Consider the following 23,141-nt stretch of genomic DNA (forward strand, 5'->3'; position numbering starts at 1 on the left):
ATGTGTAGATCTGCCTGTTTTAGTGCTGTTAGGATGATGTGCAGATGTCGTAGATGGTCCTCCCAGGTGCTATTGTAAATCACGATGTCATCTAGGTACGCCGAACTGAACGATGGATATGGTTGTAATATGGTATTCATGAGACCCTGGAAGGTGGCAGGAGCTCCGTGAAGACCGAAAGGAAGAACCGTGAACTCGTACAACCCCTCGTCTGTGATAAAGGCTGTCTTCTTCCGGTCTTCCTCACGGAGGGGCACCTGCCAATATCCCTTTGTGAGGTCCATGGTGGTGATGTATACAGCATCCCCGAGTTTTTCAATCAGTTCATCAACCCTTGGTATGGGGTACGCATCAAAGGTAGAGATGGCATTAAGAGCTCTGAAGTCCATGCAGAAGCGTTTAGACCCATCGGGTTTTGGAACCATTACGATCGGTGAGGCCCAGCTGCTTTTTGAAGGCCGTATTACTGTCATGAATCACCCTTGCTTCCCCCCAAATCGCTAAAGAAAGAGCCCTCTGACCCACATTACTGAAGTGCCTTCATCAATCCCATAAAAAACCCACCCCATTCCCGTGCACCCAGCACGCATCAAGCATCAGTGTGAATTGTGTGATTTAACCTTTGATTAATTTCACATGTGTGTTTTTCTTTGTCATTTTCGTCATTTCTTTCATGTTATTATTTGTATTGCCTTTTGTGTATCCTTGTGAGGCCACAGATACTGTATCATAAGGGAGCCCTTGCCTGAGAATGGGGATGCATGCTTCATGCAGGTAAAGTGCCTTTGTTCTAGAACTCGGCTTGGTACGCACGCACGTTTCTTGTGCGCGGCTGGGTGCGGTCCCCTATTTAAACCGCACCCAGCCTTCCAGAAGACGCTTTGCCTTCCGCCTTGCTTCGGAGAAGGATCGCGTCTGGGAGCTCTTGATGGAACTTACCAGAACAGACTGAAATCCTGCAGACAGCAATCTCTTCGGCGATTCTTGTTCACTTTCGAATCCTGCGAAAAGAGAAAAGTAAAGCTGAGTACATGTTTTACTATTTTACAAGGCGCCCTCCGCAAGAAAGGTCAAGGATAATTTTTGGACTATTCTTTCTTGGAAAACAGAGGAAAGAAGACAGATTCGACTTTAGTGCTGGGAAAAACCGAATTCCTAAGGAAGTGTTATTGACAGGGTCGTGATTTAAAACTTGTTGCATTACAAGAAGTTATTGTGATGTAAAAAGGGATCTCTGTTTTACTAATTATTTAGCGTTTGATGTTTCTAGTGTAAATGTGCAACCCTTCGTTTTTGGTTTAAACCTTAAACTCATATCAGTGGTCTGTGATGTGAAAGAAAGATACTTTTGGTTATGTTATTTGGTCTAAGCACCTGTACTCTGTAATCTATCTCAAGAAGAACAATCGGAACCCCTTACAGAACTTTAAAGAAGCAATACAGTAAGTGAAAGTCAGGGTGAAATTTTTGAGATAGTTTTAGAAAGAACAGCCTATAATTGGTCTCTTTGTTTTGTAGCCCTCAAAAGCCAAGACCCATGAAAGGACACCTTTAGACAAATAACCAGAAGTAATCTGACGCCTAGACCATCAGGACAAGACAAGACAAAGAAATACTGGACGAAGACAGGACTACTCTGATCGCAGGTAGGCGCTTTTAGAGATCAACAACACTCTTACACTCAAAACTGTGTAGGTTAGGAAAGCCAATGTTTTAGTCTATAGTATAGTTAGTTTTAAAGTAATACCTTTGGTACTTGTTGTTTCGCAGGGCGACAGCAAGAACAAACCAACCACTCAACGTCCAGTAGAGGCCCTTCTCCCCTCTCCCCTATTTCTAGTTTAAAACTTGCTGTGAATTAAGCTCAGTAAGTTTTTAGTTAGTAGTTTGGGAAGTTGGTCCCTTGCATCTCTGCGAAATCATCTACGTTATCCACGAGGCTTCAGTTACAGGACAAGGTAAGGGACGACGTAGCCTGTCTTGACAGAAGGCAAAGCCCACGAGAATCTTTTCGCCCAGACGCAATGGACCAAGTGACCTTACAGGATTTAGCAGCCATCTTGGAAGATTTAAGACAGGAAAACGCTGCTTTACGCAGAGATATGTCTACCCTACAAGATGCAATTCAGCATAAGCCAATTCTGAAACCTGCAACATTTCAAGGGTCCTCCTTGGAGTCTGGGCCCCAAACCCAAATACAAGTGGTAACTCCAGTTCCAACTCCCTTAGCCCAGCCTGAGAGGTTTTATGGAGACTGTAATAAGTTTTCTGTATTTTTACAGCAGTGTCATTTACACTTCCTAGCCAAAACATCAGCTTTCCCTGATGACTCTTCTAAGGTAGCGTTTATGTTATCTTATTTAGGTGGTGACGCTGCACTTTGGTCAGTCCCTTTGGTAGAAAATGATGACCAAATTATATATAATTTTAAGAATTTTGAACGTGCCCTAAAAAAGATGTTTGCTAAACATGTCTTTGTACAATCCGCTGATAATGAACTTCTTAGTTTAAAACAGGGATCCTCAGACCTGCTTCATTACATCTCTATGTTTAACCGCCTGGTTTTAGAAGCAGACTGGCCATATGATAAAAGTGTCTCAATTTTTTACAGAGGGCTAAAAGACGAATTGAAAGACATGAGAACCCAAATCCTAGAACCTCCTGATGACATTAGTGAGTTCATAGATTTGGTGGTAAAATTAAACCACCGTTTGACCGAAAGAAGAGGAGAAAAGGGAAAATCCGATCACAAACTGGTTTTCTTAAAAGAAAACACTACTACTTCTCGAGAAGTCAGTCCCAGGATTGATCCTGTAGAGCCAATGCAAATAGGATCAATACGAGGCCCTATATCAAAAGATGAAAAAGAAAAAAGACAAAGATTAAACCAATTCCTTTACTGCTGTAAGACCGGACATTTCGTAAAGGAATGTCCGACGCGGCCAAACAAGATAAAGTCTAAATCCTCGGAGGTAGCCATCACCCAAGAAAGATCGGAAAACTAGAAAACTCGGTAAAAGATGAGGTCAGTTTATCGGGTGAATTTTACAGTTTGGCCTCTACTCTTCCACCTCTAGGGTGTAAGCATTTTTGTATATTAGTAGAGCTAAGAGGGCTTCTTCCAGCCTCTCACACTGGGAAGGTGGAAGCTATAATCGATTCTGGAGCTACAGGAAATTGTATCGATACACACTTTTTAAGTCAGTTAGGTTTTAACTCACATCTTAAGAATCACCCCGAAATTGTGAGAGCAGTAGACGGCAAGGAACTGACTTCTGGTCCAATCAATAGACAAACTGAATTGTTAGAAATGGACTGTTCACCTATTCACAGGGAAAGAATTAATTTTGACATCATTGATGCCCCTCAATTTAAATTGATACTAGGAATTCCATGGTTGGTTCAACACAACCCTCTCATAGATTGGGTTTCCAAGACAGTGACTTTTAAATCTTCTCATTGTTCACATCATTGTTTTCTTTTAAAGAAAACTGAAGATGTAATTCAGGGTTTTGACTTCAGAGCTGAATCACCCAAGGTTTTAGTCTTGGATGGAGTGCCTTCTGAGTACTCTGATCTTTTGGACCTTTTTGACAAAAAAAGGGCAAACACACTGCCGCCACACAGGGACTATGACTGCAGAATAGGTCTGGTGCCTGGAGCCATCCTGCCCTGTAGTAGGATCTATGCCCTCACTGAAAAAGAGAATGTACACCTCAGGGAATATCTTGATGAATACCTCGTAAATGGCTTTATTCGACATTCCAAATCACCTGTGTCATCTTCTCTTTTTTTCATTCAGAAAAAAGGAGGAGAATTGCGCCCATGTATAGGTTACAGAGCACTGAATAATGTCACCGTAAAGAACAGGTATCCCCTGCCCCTTATTCCTACACTACTGGACCAGATTAAAAAGGCAACAATTTATACAAAATTGGACTTGCGTGGAGCATACCATCTGGTAAGAGTACGAAAAGGCGACGAGTGGAAAACGGCCTTTCGCACTAAGTTTGGTCTCTTCGAGTACCAAGTAATGCCTTTCGGTCTTTGCAACGCTCCAGCAGCTTTCCAATTTTTTATAAATGAAGTTTTGCACGAATTCATAGATATATGCTGTGTTGTCTACATTGATGATATCCTCATCCACTCCAACTCAGAAGAGGAACATGTACAGCAAGTTTGTGCCATTCTCCAAAAATTGCTTTCAAATTCTTTATATGTTAAACTGGAGAAAAGTCTGTTTCATGTCTCTAAGGTTGATTTTCTTGGCTATATCATCAGTCCCAAGGGAATCGAGATGGATCCAAAAAAGGTTGAGGCAGTCAGTTCTTGGCCAAGTCCCACTACTGTAAAGCAAATACAAAGCTTTCTAGGATTTGCGATTTTTTATCGCCGTTTTATCCAAGACTTTTCTCAGATAATTACTCCCATTACTAAATTGTTAAGAAAAGGCGTGAAATTCCTATGGTCTGCCCCGGCAGAAAATGCTTTTCAAGAATTAAAGAAAAGATTCACATCTGCTCCTGTTTTGTTTCATCCTAATCCTAGCCAGCCTTTCATAGTGGAAGCGGACGCTTCTCAATTTGCCTTGGGTGGAATTTTGTCTCAAGGAGATCTTGACACAGGTCAAATGCACCCTATAGCTTACTATTCCAGAAAATTATCTGAATCTGAACAAAATTATGCAATCGCTGACAAAGAACTATTGGCTATCAAAGCAGTTTTTGAAGAATGGCGTCACTACTTGCTTGGAGCTCGTCATCCTGTAACAATTTATACCGACCACAGAAACCTTCAAGCTTTAAGATCTGTAAAAGCTCTTTCAGCTAGGCAGTTGCGATGGTCAATGTTCTTCAATGATTATAATTTTGTAATCACTTATCGACCTGGGAAAGAGAACTTAAAGGCTGACGCTTTATCCATAATTGGGGACAAAGGTCCAGACCTGCCGGAAATTATTCATCCTGTAATCCCAACTTCTTGTTTTCAGGCTAGTTTATCAGTTTGTGATGTAATTAGCGACATAAAGAAGGCATTGGAAGAAAAAGATTTAGATCAATGGAAAAAAGATCATCCTTTCCTTCAGGAGAAAGACAATCTGATGCTGGTTCATGATCATATTTTTGTACCTACAGAGTCACTTCAGAAGACCATCATTCATCTTCATCATGATACTCCTTTGTCTGCTCATCCCAGTATCATGAAAACCTATGAACTCATTAAAAGAGACTTTTGGTGGCCCTCTATGTTCCAAGACGTACAACTATTTGTAGAGACATGTAGCATTTGTATTCAAAACAAAACCTCTAATCAAGCTCAAAGTGGTTTGTTAATGCCGCTCCCTATTCCTCCTCAACCGTGGCATATGATATCCTTAGATTTCATTGTTGAACTACCTGAAACCAAGAAGGGATTTACAATGATTTTAACTGTTGTAGACCAATTCACTTGCATGGCCCATTTCATTCCCCTAAAAAAACTTCCCATAGCTATGGAACTTACTCATCTGATTATGAAACATATAATTCGTTTACATGGCATTCCATCAGTGGTAATTTCGGACAGGGGTTCCCAATTCATTTCTCGAGTTTGGCGTAACCTAAGCTCTTTGTTAAACATGGAAGTTCGGCTGTCTTCCAGTTACCACCCCAAGACTGATGGTTTGACTGAACGAACCAACCAGACCATAGAACAATTTCTACGTTGCATGTTGCCTGGTGTATCTGAGGAATGGTCAGATCTTTTAAGTCCCTTAGAATTCACCTATAACAACACAGAACATGCTTCAACCAAAATGTCCCCATTCTTTTGTAACTACGGATTTCATCCCAAGAGCATTCCTAAGCATACTGACAAAATAGAGTCAGTACCGGCAATTTTTGATTATGTTTCTAAACTTTCTACAGTGCAAGAAGAGGCGAGATACAACCTAAGTAAGGCAAAAGAGACCCAAAAAAAAGCAACTGATAAACATCGAACTGAGCAACCAGAATACAAACCTGGAGATAAGGTTTGGTTAAGTACCAAGAATTTAAAACTAAGAGGGAACAAAAAATGTAATCCCAGATTCATAGGTCCCTTTCCTATTGAAAAAGTCATCAATCCTGTTTGTGTAAAATTAGTTCTCCCTCAAAAATATCAGATACATCCAGTCTTCCATGTTTCATTAATTAAACCTTTCCATTCTCAAACCCGTATGATTCAACCACCTCCTTCGATTAGTATTGAAGGACACCCTGAATCTGAGGTGAAAACAATCTTAGATTCCAAAAGAGTCAGAGGAAAACTTTTCTATCTAGTTGACTGGAGAGGCTATGGCCCAGATGAAAGATCATGGGAGCCATTAGAACACTTAAAACATGCTCCAAAAATTGTAAGGACTTTTCATTTACGATACCCAGACAAACCGAAACCCATTTCTACAGTCTTGGGGGGGATCTTGAGGAGGGAGTACTGTCATGAATCACCCTTGCTTCCCCCCAAATCGCTAAAGAAAGAGCCCTCTGACCCACATTACTGAAGTGCGTTCATCAATCCCATAAAGGACCCACCCCTTTCCCGTGCACCCAGCACGCATCAAGCATCAGTGTGAATTGTGTGATCTAACCTTTGATTCATTTCACATGTGTGTTTTTCTTTGTAATTTTCATCATTTCTTTCATGTTATTATTTGTATTGCCTTTTGTGTATCCTTGTGAGGCCACAGAGACTGTATCATAAGGGAGCCCTTGCCTGGGAATGAAGATGCATGCTTCATACAGGTAAAGTGCCTTTGTTCTAGAACTCGGCTTGGTACGCACGCACGTTTCTTGTGCGCGGCTGGGTGCGGCTGGGTGCGGTCCCCTATTTAAACCGCACCCAGCCTTCCAGAAGACGCTTTGCCTTCCGCCTTGCTTCGGAGAAGGATCGCGTCTGGGAGCTCTTGATGGAACTTACCAGAACAGACTGAAATCCTGCAGACAGCAATCTCTTCGGCGATTCTTCTTCACTTTCGAATCCTGCGAAAAGAGAAAAGAAAAACTAAGTAAATTTTTTACTATTTTACAAGGCGCCCTTCGCAAGAAAGGTCAAGGATAATTTTTGGACTATTCTTTCTTGGAAAACAGAGGTAAGAAGACAGATTCGACTTTAGTGCTGGGAAAAACAGAATTCCTAAGGAAGTGTTATTGACAGGGTTGTGATTTAAAACTTGTTGCATTACAAGAAGTTATTGTGATGTTAAAAGGGATCTCTGTTTTACTAATGATTTAGCGCTTGATGTTTCTAGTGTAAATGTGCAACCCTTCATTTTTGGTTTAAACCTTAAAATCATATCAGTGGTCTGTGATGTGAAAGAAAGATACTTTTGGTTATGTTATTTGGTCTAAGCACCTGTACTCTGTAATCTATCTCAAGAAGAACAATCGGAACCCCTTACAGAACTTTAAAGAAGCAATACAGTAAGTGAAAGTCAGGGTGAAATTTTGGAGATAGTTTTAGAAAGAACAGCCTATAATTGGTCTCTTTGTTTTGTAGCCCTCAAAAGCCAAGACCCATGAAAGGACACCTTTAGACAAATAACCAGAAGTAATCTGACGCCTAGACCATCAGGACAAGACAAGACAAAGAAATACTGGACGAAGACAAGACTACTCTGATCGCAGGTAGGCCCTTTTAGAGATCAACAACACTCTTACACTCAAAACTGTGTAGGTTAGGAAAGCCAATGTTTTAGTCTATAGTATAGTTAGTTTTAAAGTAATACCTTTGGTACTTGTTGTTTCGCAGGTCGACAGCAAGAACAAACCAACCACTCAACGTCCAGTACCGGCCCACCTCCCCTATTTCTAGTTTAAAACTTGCTGTGAATTAAGTTCAGTAAGTTTTTAGTTAGTAGTTTGGGAAGTTGGTCCCTTGCGTCTCTGCGAAATCATCTACGTTATCCACTTGGCTTCAGTTACAGGACAAGGTAAGGGACGACGTAGCCTGTCTTGACAATTACCCCAAGGTTTAACATGTCTCTTACTTCTTTCCTCACTGCCTCTCGTCTAGCCGCTGGGATCCGGTAAGGTCGTTGTTTCACCATTTTACCGGGAGGTGTTTCAATGTGGTGTTCGACAAAGGTTGCTTTCCCGGGTAGGTCAGAGAAGATATCCGAAAAGGGTAACAGGAGGTTCTTTAGGTCGTCTCTCATTTGGTTAGACAAGTCATCGTTTACAACAAGCCGGTCTACTGTGGTCAGTGTTTTGGGGACTGTAGGTACAACCAGGTTTGTGCCCTTGGGGACAGGGCCAATCCACTTCTTCAAGAGGTTAATGTGGTAACATTGAGACTTGGAGGCGGAGAGCTGTAGCCTATACGTTGTGTCCCCTATTGTACCGGTCACCTTGTATGGCCCCAACCAGTCTGTTTTGCCTTTGTTGGAGATAGATGGTAAGAGGACTAGCGCCCAGTCGCCGACTTTAAGTCTTCTTAGTTTCTTCCCACGGTCATAGTGTTTCTTCTGCTTATTCCTTTTGTGTTCCATATTAGTATATGCGAGGTTTCTTAACTTGCCCAGTTTGGACCTCAATTGTAGGGTGTATTCGAGAAGGGACTTCTGTTCTTGTTCCTCTTCTGTTTCCCACGCATCTTTTGTCATTTTTGTCATTTCCAACAATGACCTAGGGTGACGTCCATACAGTAATTCAAAGGCTGAGCAGCATAAACTGCTCTGTTTCTGAGCTCGGAGTACGTATAGGGCCAACGGTAGGAGGCGATCCCAATCAGGCCTTTCTGAAGTCAGCATTTTTTTTAGCGTAGTCTTTAAGGTATGATTGTACCGCTCTACAAGTCCATCCGTTTGGGGGTGATAAACAGATGTCCTTATGTGACGGACATCTAATGTTTTACAGACCTCTTTCATCAGGCGTGAATTAAAAGGTGTACCCTGGTCTGTTAGGACCTCTTTTGGGAATCCGACCCTAGAGAACAACTCCACGAATCTCTCCGCAATGTTCGAAGTGGTGGGGGCCCTCAAGGGGAAGGCTTCTATGAACCTTGTTGCATAGTCAACAATTACGAGGGCATATAGATGTCCCCTTGATGACTTTGGTAGGGGACCTATTAAGTCCATACCGACCCTTTCGAAGGGGGTGCCAATTATGGGCAGGGGTTGTAGCGGTGCTGCTGGGGGCCTGTGGGTATTCTTTCGTTGGCAGATTTCACACATCATGCAATAGTTCTGTACATCTTTGTATATTCCAGTCCAATAAAAATAATGTATTATGCTCTCTGTGGTTTTTTCCTTCCCTGAGTGACCCGCCGTGAGGTGAGCATGTGTGAAGAACAATACTTGTTCACGGAAGGATAGGGGCACCAGTAGTTGGGCTGTGCCTCCTTCTTCAGTCTCCCTATACAGTAAGTCCTTTCGTATCACAAATCGGGGATAAGTCTGAGAATGTAGATTTTGAGACACGTGAGCGCTTTCCCAGGCATTATATAGGGTTCTGTTGTCTACTTGTGCAAACCTAAAACTACGGTCTATGACCCAGGGTTCCGGAGTTATAAGAGTAGGTATAGGACCGTCTATCTTTGGGACTGGCCTATTTATGCTGTTCTTAAAAAGGGAGAGGAACTCTGGGTTGTCCACCCCTAGGATTACATCTTCGGGAAGTGAGTCTACCACCCCTACTTTTACTGTACATGGCTCTTTGTCTGTTGGTCTTAGGGTTACCTGTGCCAGGAGGTAGGGTTTAACATCCCCATGTACACAACGTATGTGAACCACCGTCCCAGGGACGTACTGGTTAGGGAGAACAAAGCGTTCTTGGACCACTGATTGCCTGCACCCAGAATCTAGAAGGGCTTTTACCAAGTAGCTATTCATCCTCATACTTACATAAAAGGATGTTCCCATTTCCGCGCAGTAGAGAACCGTTTTGGGAAGATACCCCACTTCCATAGGTTCTTCCGTTGATCGTTTTCTGGGGCATAAACGGGCGATGTGGCCCACTCGCCACATTCAAAGCACTGCGGCCCACACATGAGAGGAGAGTCCATTCTAGGATACCTGGGTCTCACAAGTTCCAACGGAGGTTTTGGTTTCCTTTCCACTTTGGCGGGAGGCTGGTGTTTACTGACCTTCTCATGGTCCCAACCCAAAGTTCGTGGCTGTGCCCTTGCGTAGTTAGCCGTACAAAAAGGGGTGGTGATGGACGGAGCATCTGAACCAATCAAACACTCACACCCAGTCAAAAGATCTGGGTTTGACCCATCACCGTTCTTTAGCCCACTCTGCCACCCCAGTTCAGACATGGCTATATGCAAATCAGTCTGACCCTGTGCCTCATGGGAACAGTCCAGCCCGAACTGCCAAGCCATGCCTTCCCTGGACTGGAAACAAGCTTCCGAGGACCGGTTTCTGGCATTACAGCATGCATTTCGAGCATCAAGTGCTCTTCGTCAGGGTACGCTGGAATCAATACAAAAACACTTTCATTAACATCTTTACAATGTTGAGTTTGTAACATCATTTTACTTTAACAACACTTGGTGCTTAATATTACGTTAATGGCTTAACCTGTTTTCATTGCATTCCTAAAATTCTATTTGCAAAACAGTCTCAGAAACTAATTCAATCTAATCACTTATTGAAATGTGTAGACCCCCACTAAATAAAAACCTATCATCTAGGTGTCGTCTCCCCCTAGGTCTAAATTGCTGCTGTCCTGCTGCTTTCATGGTTACCACCCAACAGATTAAAGTAAAATGATGTTAGAAACTCAACATTGTAAAGATGTTAATGAAAGTGTTTTTGAGAAGAGCAAAACACTTAGATGCTCGAAATGCATTGGTTTTCTTAATAAACGCTGTTTTGGAAGAACCCCTGCATCTGTCGTGTTTGTGCAAGAGGTCTGGATGGGCACAGCATTCATACTAGAAATTTGAAAATGGCATAAATATCCCGTGTGTGGATTGAAGTTAAGGATGAAAAAACTTTTGATAAATGGATTAACTAAGGATGATGATATGTATCGGTAAAACAATGAAGTTGAACAAAGTATTTGCCAGATGGCGACAAGCAATTGTGCGGTCGGTTGGGGCAATGTTGCCCCCTCCATTTGCCAGGTAGATTTTGGCCATCACTTCTTCCTTGGTGCTGGATTCTGGCTTTAACCATTTGTCTGCTGCCATTTTAAGGCGAAAAAATAGGGTTTTGGGGTTTTCGCCTGGGGTCCCTCGTTCTTTTCTGAAGCAGACTCTATAGGCTTTGGAGTCAAGGCCTAGGTGATCGAGTATTATTTCTATGATTAAGTGGTAAGGAGTATTCCCAATGGGGTTGGCCACCTGATAGGCGAATTGCACCTCACCCGTCAGCAACGGGGATAGGAAGAAAGGCCACTTCTCCTCTGGCCAACCCAACGCTCTGGCAGCCCGCTCAAAATTTAATAGAAATGCGTCAGGATCTTCTCCCTGTACATATTCCTGCAGCGCAATTCCAGAGGGGTTTGGGACGTGTATTCTACCCTCTGCAGGTACCGACACAGTTGGAGGTGATACGCTTTTCTGGAGACTTTCGATTTGGGCAGAGATAGTGTTTTGAAATAACTCTCGGTCTGCCTGCGCCGAGGAAAGTTGTCTCTCGACTGCCCATTCCAGTTTTTCTTGCCCCTTTATGATGTGCTGTATTAGGGCGTCCATCTCGGTGTTACAGATGGGCTGTGGTGGAGATCCCACTTCCGACACCAGTTGTAAAGGGGCGGCAGGGGCAGGAGTAACTGAGTCAGAGGCTTTGATTAATGATTTGAGAGATGGCTTTATTTTTATATAATAAGCTTTCCGTCTCCGGCTGGTAAGTCTTTCTCGTGCAAAAGCTGCAGGGTCCGTCTTGATGTTCTTCGGGGACGCCAGATTGGTAAGCCACGGATTAAAGGTGGGACGCTCCGTCAAGACCGGAAAGCAAAAGAGAGAATAAAGACAGGGATTAGGGGAGCGTTCGGGTTTTAGGAATGCGAGGGGCCAGAAGTGAGGGAAACCAAGTGAACGAGTGCTGTATACACGTTAATTTGCCATGCTCAAGTGCTCGTGAGGAGGAAAGGGTTTCTGGAGACCGTACACGAAATTTACACCTATGTACATGCGGGCTTCTGCGTGGCAGGCTGGTTACGTAGTCCCACCCAACCCGCAACCTTGCCCCGTACCTGTTCAAGCCACGCTCCTCCCGTGGGAGTGTGGCGGGGCGGCTCATGAAGACGTTGGCCTCCTGGCTTGTCGGGAACGCCTCTGATGTCCTGAGCCTGGCTCGTCTCGTCCTCTTCCTCCTGGACCTTCGGTTTCTCTCTCCTTCTCCGCTCACCGTCGCCTTTTTCTTCCTCCGGGGAAATGCCGTCCATCGTCTTCCTGGTTCCTCCCTCTTTTGACGTACCTGGCGCGATGACGTTCAACAGGGGAGAAGTCTCGTCGGGTTGTAATCCCCAATTAAAGGAGCCTTGTCCTTTTTCCTCATCGTAGCTCCATAGGGGCTCTTTATCCTGTTGCCATTCGTCGTCGACATAGGGATTGTCATGCTGGTGAGAGGGGATAGAAGCTGGTGAGAGGGGGACAACTGACCACCAATCGCGTACATGGTCCTGTCCCTCAAAGGAACGTCTCTCCGCCACACACCTCCCCCCCTGGATTCTCCCGATTGGGGAGAGGGAAGACTCTGGATAGAAAGTCAGCGCTCCTGTTTTCCGAGCCTTTCCTGTGGTGTACAGTAAAGGAGTATGGCTGTAGGGACAGTAACCACCTGAGCACCCTTGGATTGTGGCTTCGGTTTTAGTACATCCACTTCAAGGGAGCATGGTCAGTATGGAGGATGAATGGACTTCCCTCTAAATAATACTGCAGTTTGTCGATGGCCCACTTTATTGCCAGGCATTCCCGCTCTATAGGGGCATATTTACACTCCCTGGGAAATAGCTTACGACTGGCATACAGTATGGGATGTTCTAGCCCGTCTTCCCCCATTTGTGACAAGACGGCCCCAATCCCTACGTTTGAGGCGCCTGTAGCGAGTATGAAGTACTTCGTGAAATTGGGTGATACCAAGACTGGTGTGGTAGTTATTGTTTGCTTTAGGCTCTCAAATGCAGTCAGTGCTTCCTGAGAGGGAGTTTGTAGCTCTCTGGGTCTGACGTCTTTTCTCAGGAGGTCAGTAAGGGGGGTGGCTACTTCAGCAAACCTAGGGATAAATATGCGGTAGTAACCAATTAGTCCTAGGAAAGCTCGTAGGTCTCTTTTATTGGTGGGGAAGGGTGTCTTTTCAATGGCTTTCACCTTTTCAGTTTGTGGGGCAATAGTCCCGTCTCCCAGGAAATATCCAAGATAGTTCACTCGGTTGAACGCGGCTCTGGACTTCTTTGCATTTATGTGTAGACCTGCCTGTTTTAGTGCTGTTAGGATGATGTGCAGATGTCGTAGATGGTCCTCCCAGGTGCTATTGTAAATCACAATGTCATCTAGGTACGCCGAACTGAACGATGGATATGGTTGTAATATGGTATTCATGAGACCCTGGAAGGTGGCAGGAGCTCCGTGAAGACCGAAAGGAAGAACCGTGAACTCGTACAACCCCTCGTCTGTGATAAAGGCTGTCTTCTTCTGGTCTTCCTCACGGAGGGGCACCTGCCAATATCCCTTTGTGAGGTCCATGGTGGTGATGTATACAGCATCCCCGAGTTTTTCAATCAGTTCATCAACCCTTGGTATGGGGTACGCATCACAGGTAGAGATGGCATTAAGAGCTCTGAAGTCCATGCAGAAGCGTTTAGACCCATCGGGTTTTGGAACCATTACGATCGGTGAGGCCCAGCTGCTTTTTGAAGGCCGTATTACTGTCATGAATCACCCTTGCTTCCCCCCAAATCGCTAAAGAAAGAGCCCTCTGACCCACATTACTGAAGTGCGTTCATCAATCCCATAAAGGACCCACCCCTTTCCCGTGCACCCAGCACGCATCAAGCATCAGTGTGAATTGTGTGATTTAACCTTTGATTCATTTCACATGTGTGTTTTTCTTTGTCATTTTCGTCATTTCTTTCATGTTATTATTTGTATTGCCTTTTGTGTATCCTTGTGAGGCCACGGATACTGTATCATAAGGGAGCCCTTGCCTGAGAATGGGGATGCATGCTTCATGCAGGTAAAGTGCCTTTGTTCTAGAACTCGGCTTGGTACGTACGCACGTTTCTTGTGCGCGGCTGGGTGCGGTCCCCTATTTAAACCGCACCCAGCCTTCCAGAAGACGCTTTGCCTTCCGCCTTGCTTCGGAGAAGGATCGCGTCTGGGAGCTCTTGATGGAACTTACCAGAACAGACTGAAATCCTGCAGACAGCAATCTCTTCGGCGATTCTTCTTCACTTTCGAATCCTGCGAAAAGAGAAAAGTAAAGCTGAGTACATTTTTTACTATTTTACAAGGCGCCCTCCGCAAGAAAGGTCAAGGATAATTTTTGGACTATTCTTTCTTGGAAAACAGAGGAAAGAAGACAGATTCGACTTTAGTGCTGGGAAAAAACGAATTCCTAAGGAAGTGTTATTGACAGGGTCGTGATTTAAAACTTGTTGCATTACAAGAAGTTATTGTGATGTAAAAAGGGATCTCTGTTTTACTAATTATTTAGCGTTTGATGTTTCTAGTGTAAATGTGCAACCCTTCGTTTTTGGTTTAAACCTTAAACTCATATCAGTGGTCTGTGATGTGAAAGAAAGATACTTTTGGTTATGTTATTTGGTCTAAGCACCTGTACTCTGTAATCTATCTCAAGAAATCCCCCCTTATCGAAATAAAATATAGGTATCTATCTAAGTGAGGTAGACATATATTTTCAAGTCACTCATGAATATAATTAGGTTTTACTAGAATAACAATGCCTCTATTAACCAAAAAGAAAGAAACCCTACGTACTTGACAATATTTCAAAAATAATAAGATTGCTATGTATCCTTTAATAATTTTTTGGCCAGTATGACCAAAGGAATATACACATGGTTCGGTTGAGGCCCATTGCCATTAACAGCTATAATACAAGACTAATACATGCCTTCCAATGAAATAAATAAGCCACCTGTGGATTTTTATTTTCAAATCCACTTAATACTAAAAATAAAATATCCTTGATAAGGGTCCGTTCTTCCCCGACAAACGCAGAGAATAGAACTGTTGAATCAACACAAAGAAATAATTAATTACAAACTATGGTATTGGATCTTCTTCACACTTTTAATATATTCCATAGGCTCAGATATTGAAAAAGCCGATTTCCTTAATTATAATACACATAATGACAGAATAAAAAGATTCCGTCAACTAAAACTAGAAAAAGTAGTCTTTCCTCACTTGCGAATATCAGCTACTTAAGCGTGACAACACACAAACAATACAAACGCCTGGTATCCAGCATGATAGCGCATACGATGACAGACTAAAAAGAATCCAGTAACTAAACTACAAAACGAAGTCTGTCTTCATGTGCGAACTACAACAACGCGAGCGTTCCACTACCAATCAGTGAGACGTACCTAATTACGCCGCCATTGCATGTTTATGTCGGAAACCCTGTGACGATAGTGTCATGCCAGACAAACCAATCGGATATATAAAACAGGTGTGAATAATTCACACCAATTAACAATAGTATATAAACGTGATCCTTTAACGTGCCATTAATCATCATTTCCCGCATTTCGTGGGCTCCTGAATCGCCAGTCGGACCATCCCGCCGCCGGACGTACTGAGCCCTGCCCATTATCTTGAGGTAAGACACTGGATTGAATAAATCGCCCTACATCAAAATCTAAACTCCTTTCCTCATGGTACTTAAACGGAGTCTAATAATCATCCCTATTTACACCCACAGGCAGGGAGATCTTTTAACATTACCTACCCCTTCTAACAACATTGTTTGAAAATCACCAGATCCAGCTTCCATAGGTAAGAGCTGAAGAATTCAAGGAGTTTTATGACCATTTACTTAAACTCGCTATAGGAGAAATTACAATACATGGATCTAATCCTTTGCGTTCCTTTCCTTCCCTCTGTGGATCACCAAGAAGCCACCCAAAAGAGCTCAACTTATAACAGATCGCATCATAAGATCGCAAGTTGGAGCCAAGAAATCGAAAATAACAATATTGAATCCATAGGTAAGACCATATCTAGTCTAGTAAACACGACTAATATATTATAAATCTGTTATCCAACGAAATACCGCGCTTAGCTGAAATCACTATGTACAAGAAAAGCAGAGATATATATCTTTTGGTTTTATACTCCCCCGACTAAATAGATGCCTAGAAATCACTTGTGAAGAACTCGACTCTTTGATTTCTATTCAGCACTTCTCCACACCAAGGGTTCCGGTCGGCGGGAACTACTGACTCATCCTCCTAGTAACCAGGTATAAAAAACAAATATAAATATATGTATTTAAGTGTTAAAATTAATAACAAAAGCTATTAATAATTATAATCTCTTTTTATCTAAGCTTCTGACATACTTGGTTACATAAGAAGCACAAAAGAAACAGAAAAATCGATCTAACCGTCGCTATAAATAGATCGTTAGAGTAAGTATCCTAGACAAACAAAACTAAGAGAGTAGCAACTGTCAGACAACCTCAATAGAAAAGTGAAAGACTGTATTCTCCATTTCTTTAGGAAACCAAAGTATTGACCCTGTCTGGTATCTATTTTCCAATCGCACATCTTGAATAGCGAACTCTAGGAAAATCCTCTCCTCTCCTCTTTCTCCTGTTTTGGTCCACATTTTGTGGCCATTATAAAATTATCCTACCATTATTTAAAACTCCATGATACAGGATTGGTAAAATTCATGAATACCGCTATGTATACATAACAAGCCGGTTTTCGCTAAGTCTATCATTACCCTATCTTCTAATCCCCTTCCAAACGATTGTGTTTATGGATTGAGACGGATCATATAAGGAAATTACAAAGATAAAAAAGAAGATGGGAAACAAGTTATGTTTTCTAAAATAGAAACTGGACTAATTGGCTGCTAAATTAGAAGCTTTGATGTTAGATTTGTTTTATGAAACTGTATAACTATGTCGTTTTTTAATTAATTTTATAAATATGTAACCTATGTATTTTTACTTTATAGAAATTGTGTGGCTACTCCATGAAGAAGGCGCTGGCCGCCGAAACGCGCATAGAGACACATTCTCGCCACTTATCTATTATAGATAACCATAGTTTTTAATCTGTACCTTATTGGTTTGTGTATAAAATACATTTTTTAATAAACTACATGTTATGTATGAATTTTAACTTCTATGATTATGTCATGCACTTGAATTGCTATTTTATGTTAATCGTTTAATAAATATTGCAACTTTTTCAGTAAGCCATAGCCAGTTGTTCATTTATGTTGTTATTATTGTTATCCGAATACTAATTGCCTAGGTCGTTGCCTTCCAAATATCTATCTCAAGAAGAACAATCGGAACCCTTACAGAACTTTAAAGAAGCAATACAGTAAGTGAAAGTCAGGGTGAAATTTTTGAAATAGTTTTAGAAAGAACAGCCTATAATTGGTCTCTTTGTTTTGTAGCCCTCAAAAGCCAAGACCCATGAAAGGACACCTTTAGACAAATAACCAGAAGTAATCTGACGCCTAGACCATCAGGACAAGACAAGACAAAGAAATACTGGACGAAGACAGGACTACTCTGATCGCAGGTAGGCGCTTTTAGAGATCAACAACACTCTTACACTCAAAACTGTGTAGGTTAGGAAAGCCAATGTTTTAGTCTATAGTATAGTTAGTTTTAAAGTAATACCTTTGGTACTTGTTGTTTCGCAGGGCGACAGCAAGAACAAACCAACCACTCAACGTCCAGTAGAGGCCCTTCTCCCCTCTCCCCTATTTCTAGTTTAAAACTTGCTGTGAATTAAGCTCAGTAAGTTTTTAGTTAGTAGTTTGGGAAGTTGGTCCCTTGCATCTCTGCGAAATCATCTACGTTATCCACGAGGCTTCAGTTACAGGACAAGGTAAGGGACGACGTAGCCTGTCTTGACAGAAGGCAAAGCCCACGAGAATCTTTTCGCCCAGACGCAATGGACCAAGTGACCTTACAGGATTTAGCAGCCATCTTGGAAGATTTAAGACAGGAAAACGCTGCTTTACGCAGAGATATGTCTACCCTACAAGATGCAATTCAGCATAAGCCAATTCTGAAACCTGCAACATTTCAAGGGTCCTCCTTGGAGTCTGGGCCCCAAACCCAAATACAAGTGGTAACTCCAGTTCCAACTCCCTTAGCCCAGCCTGAGAGGTTTTATGGAGACTGTAATAAGTTTTCTGTATTTTTACAGCAGTGTCATTTACACTTCCTAGCCAAAACATCAGCTTTCCCTGATGACTCTTCTAAGGTAGCGTTTATGTTATCTTATTTAGGTGGTGACGCTGCACTTTGGTCAGTCCCTTTGGTAGAAAATGATGACCAAATTATATATAATTTTAAGAATTTTGAACGTGCCCTAAAAAAGATGTTTGCTAAACATGTCTTTGTACAATCCGCTGATAATGAACTTCTTAGTTTAAAACAGGGATCCTCAGACCTGCTTCATTACATCTCTATGTTTAACCGCCTGGTTTTAGAAGCAGACTGGCCATATGATAAAAGTGTCTCCATTTTTTACAGAGGGCTAAAAGACGAATTGAAAGACATGAGAACCCAAATCCTAGAACCTCCTGATGACATTAGTGAGTTCATAGATTTGGTGGTAAAATTAAACCACCGTTTGACCGAAAGAAGAGGAGAAAAGGGAAAATCTGATCACAAACTGGTTTTCTTAAAAGAAAACACTACTACTTCTCGAGAAGTCAGTCCCAGGATTGATCCTGTAGAGCCAATGCAAATAGGATCAATACGAGGCCCTATATCAAAAGATGAAAAAGAAAAAAGACAAAGATTAAACCAATTCCTTTACTGCGGTAAGACCGGACATTTCGTAAAGGAATGTCCGACGCGGCCAAACAAGATAAAGTCTAAATCCTCGGAGGTAGCCATCACCCAAGAAAGATCGGAAAACTAGAAAACTCGGTAAAAGATGAGGTCAGTTTATCGGGTGAATTTTACAGTTTGGCCTCTACTCTTCCACCTCTAGGGTGTAAGCATTTTTGTATATTAGTAGAGCTAAGAGGGCTTCTTCCAGTCTCTCACACTGGGAAGGTGGAAGCTATAATCGATTCTGGAGCTACAGGAAATTGTATCGATACACACTTTTTAAGTCAGTTAGGTTTTAACTCACATCTTAAGAATCACCCCGAAATTGTGAGAGCAGTAGACGGCAAGGAACTGACTTCTGGTCCAATCAATAGACAAACTGAATTGTTAGAAATGGACTGTTCACCTATTCACAGGGAAAGAATTCATTTTGACATCATTGATGCCCCTCAATTTAAATTGATACTAGGAATTCCATGGTTGGTTCAACACAACCCTCTCATAGATTGGGTTTCCAAGACAGTGACTTTTAAATCTTCTCATTGTTCACATCATTGTTTTCTTTTAAAGAAAACTGAAGATGTAATTCAGGGTTTTGACTTCAGAGCTGAATCACCCAATGTTTTAGTCTTGGATGGAGTGCCTTCTGAGTACTCTGATCTTTTGGACCTTTTTGACAAAAAAAGGGCAAACACACTGCCGCCACACAGGGACTATGACTGCAGAATAGGTCTGGTGCCTGGAGCCACCCTGCCCTGTAGTAGGATCTATGCCCTCACTGAAAAAGAGAATGTACACCTCAGCGAATATCTTGATGAATACCTCGTAAATGGCTTTATTCGACATTCCAAATCACCTGTGTCATCTTCTCTTTTTTTCATTCAGAAAAAAGGAGGAGAATTGCGCCCATGTATAGGTTACAGAGCACTGAATAATGTCACCGTAAAGAACAGGTATCCCCTGCCCCTTATTCCTACACTACTGGACCAGATTAAAAAGGCAACAATTTATACAAAATTGGACTTGCGTGGAGCATACCATCTGGTAAGAGTACGAAAAGGCGACGAGTGGAAAACGGCCTTTCGCACTAAGTTTGGTCTCTTCGAGTACCAAGTAATGCCTTTCGGTGTTTGCAACGCTCCAGCAGCTTTCCAATTTTTTATAAATGAAGTTTTGCACGAATTCATAGATATATGCTGTGTTGTCTACATTGATGATATCCTCATCCACTCCAACTCAGAAGAGGAACATGTACAGCAAGTTTGTGCCATTCTCCAAAAATTGCTTTCAAATTCTTTATATGTTAAACTGGAGAAAAGTCTGTTTCATGTCTCTAAGGTTGATTTTCTTGGCTATATCATCAGTCCCAAGGGAATCGAGATGGATCCAAAAAAGGTTGAGGCAGTCAGTTCTTGGCCAAGTCCCACTACTGTAAAGCAAATACAAAGCTTTCTAGGATTTGCGATTTTTTATCGCCGTTTTATCAAAGACTTTTCTCAGATAATTACTCCCATTACTAAATTGTTAAGAAAAGGCGTGAAATTCCTATGGTCTGCCCCGGAAGAAAATGCTTTTCAAGAATTAAAGAAAAGATTCACATCTGCTCCTGTTTTGTGTCATCCTAATCCTAGCCAGCCTTTCATAGTGGAAGCGGACGCTTCTCAATTTGCCTTGGGTGGAATTTTGTCTCAAGGAGATCTTGACACAGGTCAAATGCACCCTATAGCTTACTATTCCAGAAAATTATCTGAATCTGAACAAAATTATGCAATCGCTGACAAAGAACTATTGGCTATCAAAGCAGTTTTTGAAGAATGGCGTCACTACTTGCTTGGAGCTCGTCATCCTGTAACAATTTATTCCGACCACAGAAACCTTCAAGCTTTAAGATCTGTAAAAGCTCTTTCAGCTAGGCAGTTGCGATGGTCAATGTTCTTCAATGATTATAATTTTGTAATCACTTATCGACCTGGGAAAGAGAACTTAAAGGCTGACGCTTTATCCCTAATTAGGGACAAAGGTCCAGACCTGCCGGAAATTATTCATCCTGTAATCCCAACTTCTTGTTTTCAGGCTAGTTTATCAGTTTGTGATGTAATTAGCGACATAAAGAAGGCATTGGAAGAAAAAGATTTAGATCAATGGAAAAAAGATCATCCTTTCCTTCAGGAGAAAGACAATCTGATGCTGGTTCATGATCATATTTTTGTACCTACAGAGTCACTTCAGAAGACCATCATTCATCTTCATCATGATACTCCTTTGTCTGCTCATCCCAGTATCATGAAAACCTATGAACTCATTAAAAGAGACTTTTGGTGGCCCTCTATGTTCCAAGACGTACAACTATTTGTAGAGACATGTAGCATTTGTATTCAAAACAAAACCTCTCATCAAGCTCAAAGTGGTTTGTTAATGCCGCTCCCTATTCCTCCTCAACCGTGGCATATGATATCCTTAGATTTCATTGTTGAACTACCTGAAACCAAGAAGGGATTTACAATGATTTTAACTGTTGTAGACCAATTCACTTGCATGGCCCATTTCATTCCCCTAAAAAAACTTCCCATAGCTATGGAACTTACTCATCTGATTATGAAACATATAATTCGTTTACATGGCATTCCATCAGTGGTAATTTCGGACAGGGTTTCCCAATTCATTTCTCGAGTTTGGCGTAACCTAAGCTCTTTGTTAAACATGGAAGTTCGGCTGTCTTCCAGTTACCACCCCCAGACTGATGGTTTGACTGAACAAACCAACCAGACCATAGAACAATTTCTACGTTGCATGTTGCCTGGTGTATCTGAGGAATGGTCAGATCTTTTAAGTCCCTTAGAATTCACCTATAACAACACAGAACATGCTTCAACCAAAATGTCCCCATTCTTTTGTAACTACGGATTTCATCCCAAGAGCATTCCTAAGCATACTGACAAAATAGAGTCAGTACCGGCAATTTTTGATTATGTTTCTAAACTTTCTACAGTGCAAGAAGAGGCGAGATACAACCTAAGTAAGGCAAAAGAGACCCAAAAAAAAGCAACTGATAAACATCGAACTGAGCAACCAGAATACAAACCTGGAGATAAGGTTTGGTTAAGTACCAAGAATTTAAAACTAAGAGGGAACAAAAAATGTAATCCCAGATTCATAGGTCCCTTTCCTATTGAAAAAGTCATCAATCCTGTTTGTGTAAAATTAGTTCTCCCTCAAAAATATCAGATACATCCAGTCTTCCATGTTTCATTAATTAAACCTTTCCATTCTCAAACCCGTATGATTCAACCACCTCCTTCGATTAGTATTGAAGGACACCCTGAATCTGAGGTGAAAACAATCTTAGATTCCAAAAGAGTCAGAGGAAAACTTTTCTATCTAGTTGACTGCAGAGGCTATGGCCCAGATGAAAGATCATGGGAGCCATTAGAACACTTAAAACATGCTCCAAAAATTGTAAGGACTTTTCATTTACGATACCCAGACAAACCGAAACCCATTTCTACAGTCTTGGGGGGGATCTTGAGGAGGGAGTACTGTCATGAATCACCCTTGCTTCCCCCCAAATCGCTAAAGAAAGAGCCCTCTGACCCACATTACTGAAGTGCGTTCATCAATCCCATAAAGGACCCACCCCTTTCCCGTGCACCCAGCACGCATCAAGCATCAGTGTGAATTGTGTGATTTAACCTTTGATTCATTTCACATGTGTGTTTTTCTTTGTCATTTTCGTTATTTCTTTCATGTTATTATTTGTATTGCCTTTTGTGTATCCTTGTGAGGCCACAGATACTGTATCATAAGGGAGCCCTTGCCTGAGAATGGGGATGCATGCTTCATGCAGGTAAAGTGCCTTTGTTCTAGAACTCGGCTTGGTACGTACGCACGTTTCTTGTGCGCGGCTGGGTGCGGTCCCCTATTTAAACCGCACCCAGCCTTCCAGAAGACGCTTTGCCTTCCGCCTTGCTTCGGAGAAGGATCGCGTCTGGGAGCTCTTGATGGAACTTACCAGAACAGACTGAAATCCTGCAGACAGCAATCTCTTCGGCGATTCTTCTTCACTTTCGAATCCTGCGAAAAGAGAAAAGTAAAGCTGAGTACATTTTTTACTATTTTACAAGGCGCCCTCCGCAAGAAAGGTCAAGGATAATTTTTGGACTATTCTTTC

At 42.0% G+C, this 23,141-nt stretch overlaps 2 long non-coding RNA genes across 2 annotated transcripts in view; one reads left to right on the forward strand and one right to left on the reverse strand.

The window, feature by feature from the left end:
• Window positions 1-6,999, reverse strand: part of LOC144824943 (uncharacterized) — a 49,472-nt gene extending 42,473 nt beyond the window's left edge. Inside the window, exon 1 of the long non-coding RNA XR_013609198.1 lies at window positions 6,937-6,999. This is a non-coding gene — a long non-coding RNA (uncharacterized LOC144824943). The remainder of the gene's footprint in view (window positions 1-6,936) is intronic.
• Window positions 1,569-17,603, forward strand: LOC144824944 (uncharacterized). Its single transcript, XR_013609199.1, has 3 exons — window positions 1,569-1,646; window positions 17,427-17,498; window positions 17,575-17,603. It is a non-coding gene; the product is annotated as an uncharacterized LOC144824944 (long non-coding RNA).
• Window positions 17,604-23,141: the final 5,538 nt, after the last annotated feature.

This window comes from Lissotriton helveticus, chromosome 3_1 (assembly GCF_964261635.1).
Source record: "Lissotriton helveticus chromosome 3_1, aLisHel1.1, whole genome shotgun sequence".
NCBI lineage: Eukaryota > Metazoa > Chordata > Amphibia > Caudata > Salamandridae > Lissotriton > Lissotriton helveticus.